The following is an 18048-nucleotide window of genomic DNA, read 5'->3' as shown; positions in this document are numbered from 1 at the left end:
GACAGCTCTGTTTATGTCTCCCATAATTCTCCAGTTTTATGGTTTTTTTTCGGGGCCATTAAGCTCCCAGCCACAAGCTCCTTCCCCTGCCCCCGCCTGCCTTTGTCCTTGAGGCTTGGCAGCCCCACTGGCCTTTGGGAGACAGGCTGTCCTTCCCCAGCAGGTGGACAAGGACCTCGGCCAGAGGACTCGCTCAGGACGGCCCTGTGCCTGCGGATTTCTGGTCCTCAGGCCCTCCAGACCCCGACTCCCCTGTCCCGCCCATCACAGTCTTGTCCCTCCTGTCCACACCACGGTCCAGGAGGGCCTAGCAAAGCAAAGCAAACCACTCTGGCCCTGGGCCACGCCCACCTCCCCAGTGTCACTGTTCCTCAGTCATCCCTTGACCTCTCTTCCTGGCTGACCTCTTCTCCTCCCAGGGTCCTGGCCAGCTCCTGAGAACAAAGCACCCCACCTTCCCCGTACCCCAACTACCCCTGCAGTTCCGGACTCCTGGGTTCAGTGAGGCCCTCTTTGCTCCAAAGACCTTGCTTTCTGCCCATGTCCTTCTACGGCTTGTCTCTGAGGAGGCTTCAGTGTCCTGGGGGTGCGGGGTGGGGGGTGAACCCTGCCCAGGGTCTCCTTATCGACCCCGCCTTCCACCCTTAGATCCACAGCCCAGAATCTGGCCTCATCACCTCCCTCTGGGAATTCTGTGCCCATCTCCAAGATGGGTTTCTGGGTTCCCAGCCTCAGCCCCGTATGGCCTCTCATAAGCTCTGCTAGTGGAATGATATCCCTTGCGATAAAGCCCTCAGTGGCTCCCCAGTACTTTCACCTGCTTGAGTCCCCATTTGCCGTGTTGGTGCTCAGATGTCACCATCCGCAGTCTGCCCTGCACCGCCGTCTGAGATCAGACCTCAGCTGTCCCAACAAGGTTAGTTCCCGCATCCCGGGCTACCCTTCCCCATTGCTGCAGGCCCATACACAAGGCAGCGGAGGCCACTTAGAGCCTTTCCTGGTTTCCTCCCTAGAAGCAGTTCGCTTGCCTCTGGATGCACACAATCTCTTTCTAGGACTCCTACATCTTATGGGGTGCCTCGTCCCCTCAGAATGGATATGAGGCTTCCTGTGTCAGTGTCACCCCACAAAGGCCAACATGGGGTGTTTCAAGGCAGAGCCTCTCCTCGACTCCCTCTCCTTTCTGGGTACACCCCCTCTCCTGCTATTCTCACTCTGTAGCCAGCACCCCCTGGGGGCAACCCAGCTCGGAGACCGCAGGTACCCCCTCCCATACCCAGGCTCCTTCCTGAGAACACCTGTGCCCCTTGGGAATCTCAGTCCGTCCTGTCCTCCTGTCCTCTTCTCCCTTCTGCTGAGCCGCCTTTAGCAGCCAGAGGCCCCTGGCCCCACCAGCCCATCCACGGTGTCCGGGATGCCCTTTCCCTGAGCACGCAGGCGGCCCAAGTCCCACCTGTCCTGTGGCTGCTGCCTGGGCCTCTCGCACACCACGTGGCCTGGGCCCCGCTCCCTTTCCTCTCTCCCCACCTGGATAGGTGCTGGGGGGCAAGCCCGCCTCCCTGAAAACGGAAGGAAGGAAACAGAGCCCGGAGCGCCTTCGTGCTGGGCGTGCCGCCCCCGCTCACGTGTGCTCACAGCGGCCCCAGTGCCTGGCTGGCTTTCAATCGATTCCAACCTGAGTCGTCTTGTGTCTCCCCAGTGTGTCTGGCCGCAGCCCGACAAGCCCCCTGCTCGGCCCTGCCCGCCCCGGCTGGCATTCCACCCAGACAGCTTCCTGCCCTTGGCAGCCTTCACCGCTGCACTCGCAGCCCCTGGCGTGACGATCGGAGCCCTCCTTGGCGCCTGCCTCTGCGTGCGCCCCAGGCCCAGACCCAGACCTCACGGGACAGCGTTCCTCTCTGAACGGGGGCGGGGAGAGCCGTCCTGGCCAAGAGCTCGGAGCACGGGCGACGTGTGGGGTGCCAAGCCAGGCGAGCCCCTGGGCTAGTGCGAGGAGTCCCATGAAGTACAGGGCACGCTTTGTGATGAGCGAGGCCCCTGCTCCAAGAGGATGAGTCTCAAGACAGCGATGCCCAAGCATCAGAGCGAGCACAGGGCATTTGAGCCCCGGCCCCATATGGCTGCACAGGTCACGGGCCCATGAAGCCAGCCCTGGCTCCAGGAGAGGTCACGTCCCCTAGGCCCCAAGCTCCCTCCAGAATGCTGCAGGAAGACTATGATTTAATCCACCAGTCACACCAGAGAGGTCCCAGATAATGTGAATGGCTCCCAGTGACTGAGCACTTACTATGCGCTAATTGCTTGGCGCAGAGTAGGTCGACAGACTATCACAGCTCCCCTCCGCCCCTGTTCTAGCGCCACTGAGATGGGGGTTTGAAGAGACAGTGCCATTTGCCTGAGACCACATAGTGGGAAAGTGCTGGAAGCAGGAGGACCCCCTACCCTCGCCCAGTCCAGGCAGCTGGACTCCATGGGCTAGTCCCACTTGCCCCCCACGCCAGGCAGGAGGGCCAGCCCTGTGCCCACCCTGCCCCAGTTGTCACCGTGCTAGGGGTCAAGCCTGCAGCAGACAGGCCACCGTGGCCGATGAAACATCTACACTCCTGAGGTCATCTCTGAATGGAGCCTGGTCCACCGCCCCCAACCTCTCCTTGTAGAGACGCAGAAGCCGGCTCAGGGAGGGCGGCTGACCCTTGCAAGGTCACGGAGCACAGCGGCACCCCCACGTCCCAGCCCCCAGCAGCCCTGTTTCCGTAGATCCTTTACCGCCCCTCCGGCAAACGCTCACGATCTGATGCATGAGGAGGAACACGGCAGGACGCGAAAGCGGGTGTTCAACATGATCCTAATTTTGTTCCACAAACTGGGCGGCAAGGCACAAAAATGTTTCGCACACCAGCCTCTCCTCCTCCGAGAGGCTGGAGGGGGACTTCTGTTTTCTTCTCCTCGCTCTTGGGTATTTTCTGTATTTTCTTCAGTGAGGTAAGATTTTTTTTTTTTTTTTTTAAAGACCAACAGCTCTGAATTTTTTAGAATGAACAGGACCAGGAATCTGTGGCACCCGGTTCTGGTTGATGGGAGAATTCCCGTAGATGCCAAGCAGGGATTTACACACTCCCCAAGAACCAGAGCACAGCAGACTAGCTTCGGGCCATGCTGGTCTCTCTTTCCTTCTCCCTGGAGGGATCAGAAGGTTCCTCAGGACCCAGAGACCTGGGATTATTCCTGGGTTGTCCTTGCCTGGCTCCCTAGGGAAGTCTGGGTGGCCTGGATGGGATGGGCTTCCAGAAGCTGGGAGTCTTGGCGTCACCCCAGTTGGCTCTGAAGCGAGTCCCTGTGTATAACCAGACCAGGAGACTGGCCCTCACTGGTCCCCACCTCCCTCTGTCCTCCTATCCCAGGCCTCCCTCAACCTCGAATTCCCCTCCTCACGCATCACAGCCAATCAGATCCCCATGACCCCAAGATCCAGGAGACCAGACTCCTGCTCCAGCCCCCACAGCTGGCCTCAACCCCATGCCCCTAGTGCTCTCTGGCCCCTCAGAGACCTTTACTCGCTCCCGGGCTCCGCACCTTTGCAGTCGCCTGCCTGAACACCGACCCTCACCACCCTCTCCGCCTGGAGCAGGTGGCCGAGCAGGTGGCCGTGTCAGTCCTTCTAGGTTCCCAGCCCCTGGGGGCCTCGTGCCGTGCTGGAAGAATCCATCAAGAGTCCCCTGTGCCCTTCGGAGGTGGGGCCCCCAGCACACCCTCCGTTGACGCGGGGCCTTCCGCAGACAGTGGCAAGCCACCTCCTGCCTGGAGAGCCCCCTGGGTCTCTGGCCTGAGGACAGCTGACAGTTCCTTAATAAAAGCGGGCCACGACGCGCCTGAGTGACACCGCGCCAGGCGGAGAGGCGGCGGCTTGCTTCAAAGCCTCATTTTTCTCCTTCCTGTTAGGCACCGAAACAATTTACATAAAGAGCCCCACATGTGTCTGTGACAAAGATTCATTTCTTCTCACGACTGGCCAGTGTCTCCCCCGTCCTCTCCCTCCCTTCCTTCAGCACCTTGGCCCACTTCCTCAGGAGTAGGGGTCTCAGGAACCACCTCGTGCCTGGGTCACCCACACTCAGGCCAGGGGAGGCCGGCACAAAGAATGACCGTGCCATCTCTTTAATAAACAACATGAAACGAAAACCCCACCAACCTCTCAGGGCTTGGGGGTGGGGCCGCCGGGCCAACCGGCCTGGTCTGAGGATCTCAGCAGAGCCTTGTTCTGGTCTCAGACGGATAAAGGGGTTTGGGCAGAACGAGGGCTGGCCACATGCAGTGGCTTCGTGTGCACCTGTGAGTTCACATGAGACACCCGTACCTCCCCGCCACTGAGCAGGTCATCTGTCCAGCCCTGTGGATCAGGCCAAGAAGCCACATCTTCCCAGCGCCGAGGCCCAAGCTTGGAGCCCACGGCCTCTGCTCAGCTGTCCTGAATGCTGAGGCAAAGCCCCCAGCTGGTCCTGTCTCCCTATGGCTGAAGCCTAAAACCCCACTGTTCTCCTGGTTTCATCTTGGACAAAGAGTGACCCTCTCTTGGCTCCTCTATTAAGAATTGTCAGCCCAAGAACTAACAGGGCAAGTCTCACCACCCTGTGAGCAAATGACCCGGGCCCCCGGGTCCTATGCAGCCCAGGGCAGGGAGTGGAGGGAGGCCCCATGAGCCAGGCTCCCTCTGCGGACTTACTGGATGGCCTCAGGTTTCTTGCGTGTCAGGTGGGCGAGGAGGCAGCTCTGGGTGACTTGGGGGTGTGGATGCGCCTCACACACGTGGCTGACAGGTGTGAGCTTTAAAATACGATACGATTCCTCTTGCCTGAGTACTAGAATGTGCTATGTCGCCGCCTGACTCCCACAGTTAAGACCTGCAGGCTTGGGCTGAGTGTGCGGCCCCATGTGCGGGGCCTTTTTTAAAGGGATTTTAGGACGTACCGACTATACATGATTTTCTTTTTTTTTTCCATTTAAAGATTGTATTTCTTAGATTGCAGAAAGAGAGAGAAAGACAGTGGGGGTGAGGGACAGAAGTAGAGGGAGAAGCAGACTCCCCACTGAGCTGGGATCCCGATGCGGGGCTCCATCCCAGGACCCTGAGATCATGACCTGAGCCAAAGTCAGAGGCTTAACTGACTGAGCCACTCAGGTGCTCCTATGTGATTTCCGTCTTATGTTCAGGATATAGAAGGCCCAGTGCTGTGGACGATAAGGCTGTACTGGGGATGTTTCTGGTTGAGGAGCCTAAGGTCTGGCCTGACCTCTGCCCATCTCCTTGTTTGGTTCACTCTCTTGGGGTCTCCCCAGTGCCCCTGGGGGCCACCTTAGGTACCACACGAGACTGTGATAATTCCACTTCCAGGCACACAGCGAATGCTATGCAGGGGCACCAAACCATGCATTCTAGAATGTTTGCAGCAGGTTTACTCCTAAGATCCTCAAACCGTAAACTACCCAAATGGTTGCCAAAGGCAGAAGGCTCACACTGGAAGACTACACGGCCATGCGACAAGACAAATGCCATGCACAACACAGGCAGAACCGCTCGCCGAGTGAAAGAAATTGGGCTGCTGACACTGACGTGGGATGAAATCTGCAAGCTGAGGGATGGATCCCGGGGCAGCCGATGCCTGGCAGGGGGCACTGGGACTTGGTGGGGGGCTGGTGCTTGCTGTCTTTAACGTTGCTGTGAGTGCTGGTTATATACACGTGCGTTCAGCTGGTAGCAATTCCTTGGGTGTTTCTTTGTGCCCTTCTCTGCATGCAAGTCAATCAAGGGCTCAAAATTAAAACAGAAGAGACTCCAGTCTCCTTTCCTCAGTGGTCCCTGAGGCTCCTCACTTGGCTTGGGGTGAAGTACAGAACCTGCTTTGGCCTGTGTGATCAACATCAGCACGCCACCAAATACTTCCTGGTCTTCTCGGCCACAGGTGGCAAGTGCGACCCCTCCCCCGCAAGAAGTCAGGATGGAGGGGGGGACACGTTGGTCAACGGAACTCAAGTGACAGTGACAAGCACTGCTTTAGGGGGGGCTGCACAAGCCCATATGGCTCTGTCTCGCTCCCTCCATGACACGCAAGTGTTCCAGAAGGCTGCTGGGCCGTCTGCTTGGATCCCTCAGTGACAGCAGTGAGCGGTCCCTCCGCTGTCTGGTCACGGACACGGCGCCAACGACGAATAAAGCCTGTTGGAAGGCACCGATCTTTCGGGGATGTTCGTCATGCGGCACGACCAGTCCATCCTGCCCAGTACACCGGGCTTTCAAGGCTCTCTGTGGCCTGTTCCCCGCCAACCTCTCCGGCTTTGCGAATCAGAAATATTCCTGCTGTGAGCGCGCAGGGACTTCAGTTGTACAAACGCACTGAGTTTTTTTCCTGTTTGTTTGTTTTTTTTTTCATGGCCTGTGTCTTTGGCACTCGCCGGCATCCCTCCCCTGCCCTGCCTCCCAGGCAGACTGGCCCACGTGGCAGCTCCCCCTCCTGGATCCGTGGCCCCTGTCTTGCTGCTGTCAGCGGCTCCTTGAAGGCAGGTGTGGAGTCGGTGAGCCATCATTATTCCCATGAGAACAAGTAAGGAGGGGAGTGAAGACACACAGGCGTGACCTCAAAGGCAGCTCCCACGTGAGTGAGCCATCACAAAGCTGGAAGGCTGGGAGCCTGGTGGGTCGCTAGGCCCCCTCCCAGCAGAGGCCACGCTCCTGGGCCAACTCCTGCAGCTCCCACGGCTGGTCTTACATCTCTCCTCCCTACTCACGTTTCCACAGGGCACCACCCCCGGCTGGGGGCCTCCTGCTGGCTGGGGAATGTTGGGGTACAAGGAAGGATCTGGGGGCCCCCGGGGAGGGTAAGAGTGCTACCGATTAACCTATTTTAGAGGATACAGATCGGCACCCCAGGGAAAGTACATTTTTTTTTCTGAAAGGCCTCCATCTGAGGCCACGTGGTAAGTGATCCCAGCTTCAGCACTGGCCTCGGATTCCCAGCTACGAATGCTGTCAGGGAACCTCCCAGAGCTGCAGGGTTTCAGAGTGGCCCATCATTGGGCAGCCCTGGGGGAACCTTAATTGTGTCTTGCTCCAGCCCGGTGACAGGAGAGGGCCGAATGGGAGCCGCGTGGACAGGAGTCTGGGATGCATCAGGGAACCAGTCGGCCATGGAAGCAAAGTCCTCCTGGACCCCCCGTGTCCCTAGGGCTCTTAATTCCACTGAACTGTCTCTACCTGCTCCCCCCATGAGTCCCAAATGCCCAGCCAGTCATAGCAAGGAAGGCTTCAAGCCAGCACCTGTCTTCCTCTCCATTGTCCCAGGACAGCTTGGAAGCTCAGAGAGGGTGGGCAACTTGCTCAAAATCACACAGGAGAGCTAGTATGGTGGGCTAGCTTTCCTGCCTTGGTGGGCGGGGGGGGGGGGGCGCTCCCTGGCTGTCAGGGATGTAGAACTTCCCCTCGGACCAGACTGAACCCCTCGGCTCAGCCTGCACGGTTCTACGTGATGCCACTCCTCTCTAGCTCCAGCTTCCATCCTTTGCCCCACGTGCTCTCTCCAGCCACTGGCTCCCACTGGCTCCTTGTGCGCATGAGGCCCTGACCTCCAAGCCTTTGCACACACATTCTTCCCTCTGCCCGGGACCCTCTATCTTCTCTGCTCAAAAGCCGTCTCTTCCTGGAAACCCTCCCTGACTGCCCACCTAGGGGAGCCCTCCACCCCCACAGCTCTTACCACTCTCTGAAATCACCACCCTCATGTATTTGGTGACTCACCTTTGGTCCATCTGCCCCAAGGATGGTAAGTTCCATGAGGCAGGATCCTGTCCATCTTGCCAGGACACACAGGAAGCACATGCGAAAGGGACTGTGGGTGCTGGTACTCCCAGTCCTGAGCCAGGCACAGGGCCCCGGGGCTGGGAGTGAAATCTGTGGCTAGTCCCAGGTTTCGGGACATCCTTACATTCAGGAATTCCTGGTTCGGCCAGCAGGCCCTTGGGCACTGGAAGTACTCCCTCCCCTCCCCCTGCACCTGCTGGCCCACCTCCTGAGCCCACTCTGCCTCCCCTGCCCTCCCTTGTTCCTTGGACTCCGCTGTCTTTCTCCCAGCACCCCACCCCCACCCCCTCAGACCCCTGGCACTCGGGAGACAATGTTCCTACCTCATTGGCCTGGCATTCGGGGATGACCTCCACCACCTTCCTAGCTCCCAAACCTCATGCCCCAGCAACTCAATATCCTGAGGAGCTCCCTGTACCTAGCCGCTCTTTCCTGGCCCCCAACCTTGGGTCACACCGGACACAATCCTGGGGTATGCCTCCCCATCCTTGTCTGCCTGGCACAAAGCTAGCGGGCCTCCTTACCTCGGCCCAAGATTGCCAACTCTCAACTCTTGCTGTGGCTTTCCAACAGACAGCTTCCCGGTCTCCCTCCCAGCCCCCTGCCACCGTCCACTGTCACATCGGTCACTTGCCCGTTGGGACCTGCCGCTTTTGGTTCCCTCCCCGTGCCCCCTGTGCTGGGCACATAGTAGGGGCTCAGAGAAAGCCAAGTGTGTGTGCTGGAGGATGGACTGGTGCCACGTGACTCCAGAGGTAGAAGCTGGTAGCTGGACATGTGCCAGGGCCCGGAGAGACGGGTGAGGGGGCTGCCACCCCCACTGCCCGGGGCAACTGTCTAAGCAACCATAGCTTTCGTGAGCTGGTTAGGCCCTATGATGAGGCCATTCACATACACATCTCCTCTCTCAACCCTCAAGACAACATGGGTGTTGTCACTATCCTCAGTGCAGAGATAAGGACACTAGGCACAGAGAGGGTGAAGAACTAGCCCAAGGTTACACAGGCAGGAAGTGGGAGAGCTAGGACTTGAACCCAGGACTCCAAAACACATGCTATTTCACTGCCGTGGGCCACTGCCATTCAAGCACGCAGTTCTAGGACGCTCCAGAGGCTCTGGGGATGGGGTCATCTGTCAGGGCTCCTCTTGCCATCTGCCTACAGCCATACCTTGTGGCCGAACCACTCCTCTCGTAAGTCAATCCCCAGATTCTGGAAGGTGAGGGCTTCTCCCTGGAGCCTTTCTCAGTGTGGTCTTGGGTGGCTGGGGCCAGGCAGGGTGGATGGTGCCACCATTTGACAGTTGAGGAAACCAAGGCTCAGAGAGATTAAGGGATCTGCCCCGGGCCACACAGCTGGATTCCAGCTCCAGCTCTGAGAAGCTATATGGCTTCTGGGTGGGAACTCTGGGAGTGGGCACTGGGCTGCAGGGGGCCCTCTCCAAGGCAGGGAAACCTGGGACCAGGGTACCAACTGAGCTGTCATCAACCCCCAGCATCCAGAAGCTCCCAAAAGGCCAAGGGGGTATTGGACTGAGCCAAACTTTTGGGTATAGTCTGCATGACTTTGGCCTTGATGCCAACCAAGCCTCCTCTGCGTCTCTGGTTCCTAAACTTTTCTTCAGAGTCGCTGGGCCCTCATTGTCTACCTCTCGGTCACCCTAGTGTTGAACATACACCCATGTGTCCTGGGCACTTGGGACACTCTCCCCCAAACCTGACAGCACTGTGGGGGCAGAACCCTGTCAAGGTCTCCAGGCCTGCCCACACAGGGTTCTGGCCAGGAGGGAGGAACCCTTAGCAAGTGTCTGTTAGATGAGCGAATGGACCATTATGTGTTTCCTTCCCTTCTGTAATGTTCCATGGGCCGCCTCCTCCAGGAAGCTCTCCCTGAACCCCCTACCCCTCTACCCTAAGTAAGCACAGATCTCACCCCCAGACTCAATTTAACCCCAGAGCTAAATGAACTGTAGCATCCCCATGGGCTCCACCCAACTCCTGTTCACTCACCTTTGGGGATGGAGTGCTCACTTCTTTCTAGAATTGTTCACTCGGCTCCTACTGGGTGCTAGCCTCTGCACTGGGCGCTGGATGCGGCAGCAGGACAGCCGAGGCTTCTGCTCCCGAAACAAGCACTGGACATTCTAGGTCAGCTGGGTCCCCTCCGGGTGGCTCAGCTCTTGGCAAACTTCACCCGTGGATATGTGAGGACATGGGGAACTATTCCCAATGCATTAAGTGAGAAAAGCAGGTCACCACAGGGACACAGCAAGAATATGATGCCACTCTGTCTCAAAAAAATCTGTAACTGCCTGCTTCTGGAGCAACGGGCCCCAAAATGGGACCCGGCCACTGGCAGGTGGTAAAGGTCCCAGGGGAGCCTTATTTTCCTGCGCCTCTTGTCTATTTGCTGAATTTTCCACAATGAACGTATATTATCCGTCACTAGGGGGGAACTCTGCCAATCAACGCCTCCTCTTGGCTGGGCTGAAGTCAGCGTCCCCGTTTGTGTCCTGCTTTCTGGAGCAGCACAGAGCAAGGGAGAGAACTTCTTGCGGGAAGCGGTCTGTAGTCTGTAGGCTCTCCCTGCCCCCACCCAGGGGCTTATCCTTCTCCAGGCAATCCCCCAGTCCCTCACCTGGGCCCTGGCTGGCCCCAGGGTCTCACACCTTGTCCATACTTTGCTTCCCTCATGGAATCCGTACTGATCTGTCCCCCAACTGCGATGACAAGTTCCCCACGGCAGAGCCCACAGGCCCAACGTGGGGCTGGGCATACAGTAAGTGCCTCATAACAGCTTGCACAGAATGGCCTCTGCTTCATGCCTGGCAAGTGGTCTCACCTCTCCAGGATGGCGATGAGAGGGCTAATGGCAGCAGCTAGTAGAGGTTCACCCGCCCCAGCACCCCTAAACTGGAACCAGAGAGAGGACATCTATGGCTCTTCTGTAGGCCCCAACCTGACTTTGTTCCTCCCCAGTCTAAAATCTTCCATAGTTCCCCTGAAATAACCACTCCACCTCAGAGCTTTGCATCCAAGGTCTTGTACCCTCTGGCCCCTGGTCCCTTCCCCAGGTCCTCTCCTCCTCCAAAACACTGCCTATAATCCACTTGCCAAGGGATCCACTTCATGCCCCCCGGGCCTTTGCATCTGTTAGTCCCTCTATCCACAACAGGCCAACCCACCCCTATTCACCCTTCAGAACCCTGCCCAGGGGCCAACTCCTGTGAAGAGCCCTTCCTGATCCCTTACCCTCCCCCAGATCTGGTGAATCGCCCCTCCCGCTCCTGCTCTCCAAACACACATTGATTATCGCACTCAATGCAATTAGGGGTTGACAAGTCTGTCTCCTACCAAACCGGACGCAACGGGGACTGGGCCTTTTGTCTTTGTTTTAAATCCTCGGTGCCCAGATACCGCCTGCAGACAAACAGGCACTCAGGAGCGTCTAGCTGACAGGTGGGTGAGTCAGTAAACAAATCTGCACGGCCCTTTACAGTTTACGAAGCCTTTTCCCGTCCTCCATCTCACTGGGCTCCTCTCATCAGGGCGGCAGGGAGGGGAAGGCTCCTGGAGCCTTCGAAGGGCCGTAGGGGCCCCTCCTATCCGCCTGGGCAGGAGCTGAGGTTTGCCAGGCACCTCCCACAGGGCTCCCCAAGAGCAAACCGGACCCCCTTTCAGCAGGAAGCCAACAGCCTCCCCTGCTGAGGGCCCTCCTGCCCACTCCCCCCTCACCCCGCCTCGGGGGAGCTGCCAGCAGGTGCCCAGGTGGCGGCCGGTTGGGGAGAGGCTGGGGTGAGGCTGCCATCCATCCCACCCGGAGCTGTGGGATGCGGCGGGGCTGGAGCTCAGCTCCACCAGCGAGGCTTGGTAACAGTTGCTATGTAAAACGCTCGGAGGGGGAATTTACTGTCAGCGTTAATAATAGATGAAGGTTTCAGAATTTTTGATGCCTTACGTTCTAAGCCGTTTGATTTATAATGTCTCTGGAAAGGGAGAGATGAGGGTGGGGGGTGAGGGAGGAGGCCCAGAGGCATGAGCTGGGAGCTTGTGTCCCCCCTCCCTACCCCTTCCCCATCCCCACCCCTGCCACCACCACCTTTGACAGACGGGGAGGGAAACTGAGGCCCGAGGAAGAAGCCACAGAGCCACGTGATCCGGATGCCCGTGGCCACCCCGAGTCCAACGGGAGGAGAAACTAAGTCCCGGCCCCTCCCGCCCCTCCCGCCCCGCGCCTGGGGTTGTTTTGATGGATTACTGCTTCTCCTTTTAGCTCGAGCAGGTGTATCTGAAGTAGTCTCCGGAAACGGCACTGATGGGCGCCTGTGGCGGGGGCTGTGTGGGGCTGATTACAGGCGCGAGGAAGGCAAAATGCAAGTCCCAACTTCCCTTCTGCTTAGCTGCAAGTGGCGGCTGTTGAGTTGGGGGAAAATATCCTCCCTGGGAGAGCAGGCAGTGCGGTTGGGCAGGAAGCAGGGCTGTTTGTCTGTCCTGGCTCCTGAGAGTCAGAGGGGCTGGAGGGGGAAGGGGGGGAACCAAGGGCATGGGGGAGGGGGTCGGGGCTGTCCTGGATGCAGGAGGCCCGGCCCCGCGGTGGCCACCGGGTCCCCGGTATACACGCCCGGACACACACCGAGCGTGGGCTCCGGCCACCCCCACGTGTGGCAAGGCAGCTCCCCCGCTGAGGTGACCCCAAACCGAGCTGGTTTTAGAGAGGGTGCTTTCCCTTAGGGCTTTCCGACCAAGCCTCTGCTCACGCTGCTCTTTGCATCTGGAATTCTCTCCTGCCTCCTCTAACCCTCCTTGGCCTCTTACCCCAGGCTAGAAACTCTTCCCTGACTCAGCAGCCGAATGGGCTCTCTCCTCCCTGGATCCCCAAGACCCCACGGTCTTTGGGCCACAGAAACTGGGCCTGGGGTTCCCAACACCCAGATGACACCCCCCCGCCACCTGACAGCTCTGTCCCCAAGAGTCACGTCATCTCCCAGAGCCACAAGCAGCCACGGGGCTGTAGGAGGAGAGTGACACCCTGTCCCTCACAGACCTCCTCTAGGGACAGCACGAACTTTGCAGAGCTTTGGGGATGCTGTTAATAACGGTGACCAGAACCCCGTTCTTGCCGGCTACGCCCATCACCCAGAGAGAGAGGCCTGCTCTGACCGCCTCTACAGCAGCCCTCTCCTCCTGGCCCCCATCCCAGTTCCCTGCTTCATCACTGGCTCACCTGCTTTTTTCAGGGTCCCCCATTCACATATCCGCTTCACAGATAAGGGTTTTTGTGTGTGCTGACCACCGCTGTGCCCTTACTTAGCACCTGGAACAGTCTGGCACAAAGCAGGTGCTCGCCAATGCGTGAAGGAAAGAAGGGATGAACACGGCCTGTGTGTGCGCGTGGGGCCCTTCCTGAGCCCTCCCAGAAACCAGGCCCGGCCTGAGGGCATGGGGCTCGGCTGCAAAGTCATGGGTACAGTCACGGCTTGCCCCCCCAGCGCTTCTCCATCCCCTCATTCATTCACTCATGCTGCACCCCCTGACCCCGGGCACCCCCCAACACCAGTCCTGCACTGGGCTCTTAAATGTCCCAGGCTCCAGAATGCCCTCAAGTGGGGACCCTAGAGCTCCCATCCCAAGGGGCGAGGATATACAGGCCTACCCACAGGCTCTTAAATAATCACCCACAGCCCCAGCGGAGGTGGCCTGGGCCCTCCTTACCCTCCAGAGTGGGTGGGATTCATGCAAGCACTGGGGGTCATGGAGGGCTCTTCCGTGATGACAAGGCAGCTGAGCACAGTGCCCCAAGGTAGAGGCTCCCCCTGGGAGGTAAGGAGGCCTCCTGGGAGGTCTACCTTGCCAGATGCCACCCCCTGCCCACTCTTCCAGGAAGTCAGCCCCTGTGGGAACCCAGGCTGTCACTCACTCATCAAGTACTCTAAGGCCCTCCTCTGAGCCAGGCCCTGTGGAGCCCATACTGGGCACACGGAGGAATAGGACATGGTGTCCAGATGGAGGGGACCCCAAGAGACACATTGAGAGGCATGAGAGGCTGGGGGGGGCAGGTGTGCGGAGTGCCAGGTGCCAGGTTAGGAGCTGGGCTTTGTTCAGAGAGCCATGAAGTGACTCAATCTTACCTGTGGGTGAAAGGCTCAGGGAGGGCATGGCTAGGCCCAGGCTAGGAGGGACGAGCAGGGAAGAAGAGACGGGGTGGGTGGGGTGTGTGTGCCCCCTGCCTGATGGCAACTGAGATTGCTGCCTGGGGAGGGGGCCTTAAGCCATCATGGACCCCTGACATCTTTAGTGCCCAGAGGGCAGGATCCCTGAAGAGGTTGTGTGCAGCCTATAGGTGGGGAGGGTCTCAGGGTCTCCAGTAGAGAAAGGAACTCTTTGTGGAGAGCTCAGCTTCAGTGTCAGGCAGCCTCTGGCCTCCCCGAGCTTCCTGGTCTGGGCTCTGCTGCCCTCCGGCAGGCTGAGCTGGGATGGGAGGTCACTGAGGGCCGCTGGGACCTTGGCAAACAGGAAATGCCAACTCACCCTTCGGGTCGGCTCCAGTGCCCGAAGCTCCCCTTGGCCTGTCTAACCTCAGGCCTAAGCCTCTCCTTCCTGCTCCAGCTCCTCCCACCCCAGGTCTCCCAGTCTGGCTGCCCTCACTGGCCCCATGTGCCAGGACTTCTCCTCTGGTGGTCTAGAAGCCAAGCTGCTAGGAGCCTTGAGCCCACTTCGGCAGCCACTTATCACACCACGTTCATTCAACAAAGCTGCATTTTACACCGTGTGCCAGGCCCTGGGTCTACGGCTCTAGGCTGAGTGCTGGGGTGCCGGCAGGCTGTTGGGGAGACTGCACAAACAGGCCTGCCAAGCTCGGGTGGCAGCACTCTGACAGGAAAGCCCGGGCTGGGTGAGCCCAGAGGAGGCCTCTCACCAGTCCAAAGGTCAGGGAAGGCTTTCAGAAGGCTGGCTGCAGGGTCTGTGGTGCAGTCAGGCATGGCCAGAGGGACTGCTCCTCCCCCTCCTTGGCCTCCTTTCTGGCCCACTCCAGAGCTTTTGCCCATCAAGTCTAGATCTTCTCCATCCCCAATGACCACCTACCTCAGTTTTCCTGATATACAGAATGGACCCCATGAGTCATTCAGTCAACTGGGTAATTATTTACATAAGAGGTGCTCCCCTACCTACTATTCTCCTCCCCACTCTCTGCTGAGACACAGTCCTAACTGCCCTGACCATTTTCCTATCCCAAGTGAAGCCTGTGGGTAGCTTCCTACCACTGCTCAGTAAAAGCCCAGGATTCTAGAAGCACCAGGAGCCAAGCATTAGTGGGTGAGGGCTGCTGGGTCATTGGTTGCAACTTTATTAATGGAGTTTATGGAAGGTCTTCTAGTCAGCAATAATGTGCATAATTTCTGTAACTTCATCAGTGCCGCCAACCTGAGCTGTCCTGGGAGGCAGGCAGGCAAGTGAAGATGAGGGTTAGGGCATGCTATATGAAGCCTTTGTACAAAATAGAGAAAGACACCCCAGATGCCAGTCTGCACAGCTTAGCTGGATTTCCGCCAGGAACCCTTGTGCAATGTACAACCCATACAATTGTGCCCTTTGGCCCTAGGTTCAGGAGAGTGTCAGCATGGAGGCTGTTCCCCAAACAGGTCACTCCTGCTTTTCAGACCACTCAAGCCAGGTGTGAGAACTCCCTGAAACAAAATGCAAAGTGTGTGTGTATGTGGGTACAACAGGCACACTTTATCTGAAGACAATACAGAACTTTTTTTTTTTTTCCAATTCCCCAAGGGTTCAGAGTTTGTGGAGTCTAGACTTGAATCTGGGCCCGGGGTCTGGGATAAAGAGTGGCAGAGGGGTCTCGCTAGAGCCTGGGAAGGGGTTTGAATGTGTTCAGAAACACAAACATTTCTTATTCCATTTCTCAAAAATTTGGACTTAAGATTCTACTTTTTTTAAAGGATTTCATCCTTTTTGGGGGGGTTGCTGAGGAAGAGGAGTGGAGGGAGAAAGAGAGAATCTTAAGCAGGCTCCACACCCAGGTCAGAGCCCAACTCTGAGATCATGACCTAGCTGAAATCAAGAGTCAGACGCTTAACTGACTGAGCCATCCAGGCGCCCCTGGACTTAAGATTCTGAGCAGCAAAACCACACAGGCTTGAAAAAGGGATGATTCCTGGGCCCCACCCCTTAAGATCTGTAAACGAACTTGCCCTTGATACAAACTCCAAAGTTGATGAAGCTCTGATTTAATACTATCTTCTTGCTGGCTCTGCTGTAAGCAGTATTTTGGAGGGGGGGGGGGTGTTAGTGGGGAATAACGTATTTACCCCAAAGTCTATCAAAACTCCACAAAGGATATCCATGGATAACTGTGTAACTGATTTCATGACTGCAGCTCCCTCTTCCTTGTCGGAGTGCTGTGGGGGTAGAGCTGTGGAGGTTTCATCTAGTCCACCCCCTCAAGCCAGGGAAGGGCACCGGCAGTGTTCCACAAAGGGGAAGTCAGATATCTGGGCCTCCCAGGAGTCTCTGGCCCAGTGTGCTGAGCAGCCCTCACCAGCTCATTTCTGTTTCTCTCCTGCTTCCTAGGGCCTGCCCCAGGGCTCCCCATCTGGCCAACACAGTGGACCATTCACCAAGGGCACACACCAAACCAGGCTCCTCTGGCCTGGGGTCCAGGCCAGACACTCACCCCACAGCCTGGCCTTGGACACAAGCTCTTCTGTGTCTGGAAGTGAAGGAGCATCTGTCTCCCTTTCTCCCAAGTCCCAGCATCCAGCACTGGGCCTGCCAAGGAGGACTACGGGGCAGCCTGATGAATGGATTCATTCAACAATACAAATTGAGCACCTACTGTGTGCCAGTCTTCAGGCAAGCCCCCCCACCCCCTACCCCACGGCGTTCTGTCTGGTGCGTGAGGAGGCGCAAATAAAGGTACAACTGCAAGGGAGACGAGCTGTTAAGCAGAACAGGGCAAGTGGTCTACAGCGAAAGCTTCCTGAGGAGGAGTGAGGAATGGGCCAAGAACAGGACAGCGCGTGAGAATGATGGTCAGCCCCCGGGACAGGTAGGCCACTAGGGACAGGTCGGCAGGGGTAGACCACCGAGTGCTGGCCCACTCGGGCCTCATTCTCAGACACCGGGGAGGCCAGAGAAAACTATAAGAGGCAGAGCCGCTGGCACGAGGCGCCCTTTGTCGGGGGCCGCCATCATGGCGCACTCACCCCCAAACCAAGCTTCCAGAGCTGCTGTTCCGGAAGCCCCGCCCTTTTCCAGCAGCGCGCACCCGCGCCGGGCTTGTTAATCACGGGCCGTGCACGCCTGAGAACTGACAGGCCTCGCCCCGGTGCCCCTCCCACACGCCTTAGCCCCGCCCATTTCCGGGGCCGGGCGGGGCTCCTGGGGCCGCCCCGCCCCTCGGCAGCGTGACGGCTAATCAGGGACGGCGGCCCGGGTGGGGGGCTGGGGCTCGTGCGAACACAAAAGGCAGGAAATACAAGGCGTCTGAGGCGCTGTAACCATGACTACCTGCGCCCTCGCGCCGCCCCGCGCCCTGTCGTGGGACAGGCCCTCCGACAATGAGAGCCGGATGCTAGAGATTGGCAGATATTCCTCCCGCACTGCGCTGGGCCGTCCCTCACCACGTGGCCGCGAGACCCCGGGCCTTCATTCCTTCGTCATTGAAATGGGGTCACAATCTGCCCAGGGCTGAACTCACTCATTAATTTCAACACTTATTGAGCGCCAACAATGTTCAGGGGCTAGAGATCCACTACTGAACAAGACAGATTAAAAAGAAAAAATCCGGGGACACCTGACTGGCTTAGTCGGTGGAGCATGCAACTCTTTCTTGATCTTGGGGTGGTGAGTTCCAGCCCCACGCTGTGGGTAGAGTTAACTTTAAAAAAAAAAGAAAGAAAAAAAAAGTGCAGCCTTGGGATAGGAGTATACTGTGGGGAGGTGGGGAGAAGGAGGCAGCCAACAAGCAAAAACATAAATAAGCAAAGTGTACAGGTCATTAGAAGGTGACTATGTGCTTTGGAGAAAACACAGAGTAAGGAGAGTGGGAATGTGAGGGAGATGGTTTGTAGTTTTAAACAGGATAATCTGGTAGGTCTCATTAAGAGGTGACATTGAGATAAAACTAAAGGGGAACAGAAATCAGCTGTATGGCTATCTGTGGTGAGACCCCTGGAGTCAGAGCCAG

General features: G+C 57.8%; 1 protein-coding gene across 1 annotated transcript in view; it reads right to left on the bottom strand.

The window, feature by feature from the left end:
• Positions 1–18048, bottom strand: part of RAI1 (retinoic acid induced 1) — a 117989-nt gene that overhangs the window by 35333 nt on the left and 64608 nt on the right. The window lies entirely within an intron of this gene.

This window comes from Mustela erminea, chromosome 18 (genome assembly GCF_009829155.1).
Source record: "Mustela erminea isolate mMusErm1 chromosome 18, mMusErm1.Pri, whole genome shotgun sequence".
Lineage (NCBI taxonomy): Eukaryota > Metazoa > Chordata > Mammalia > Carnivora > Mustelidae > Mustela > Mustela erminea.
The sequence above is the reverse complement of the archived record's forward strand: the minus strand, read 5'-3'. Positions and strand labels throughout refer to the sequence as shown.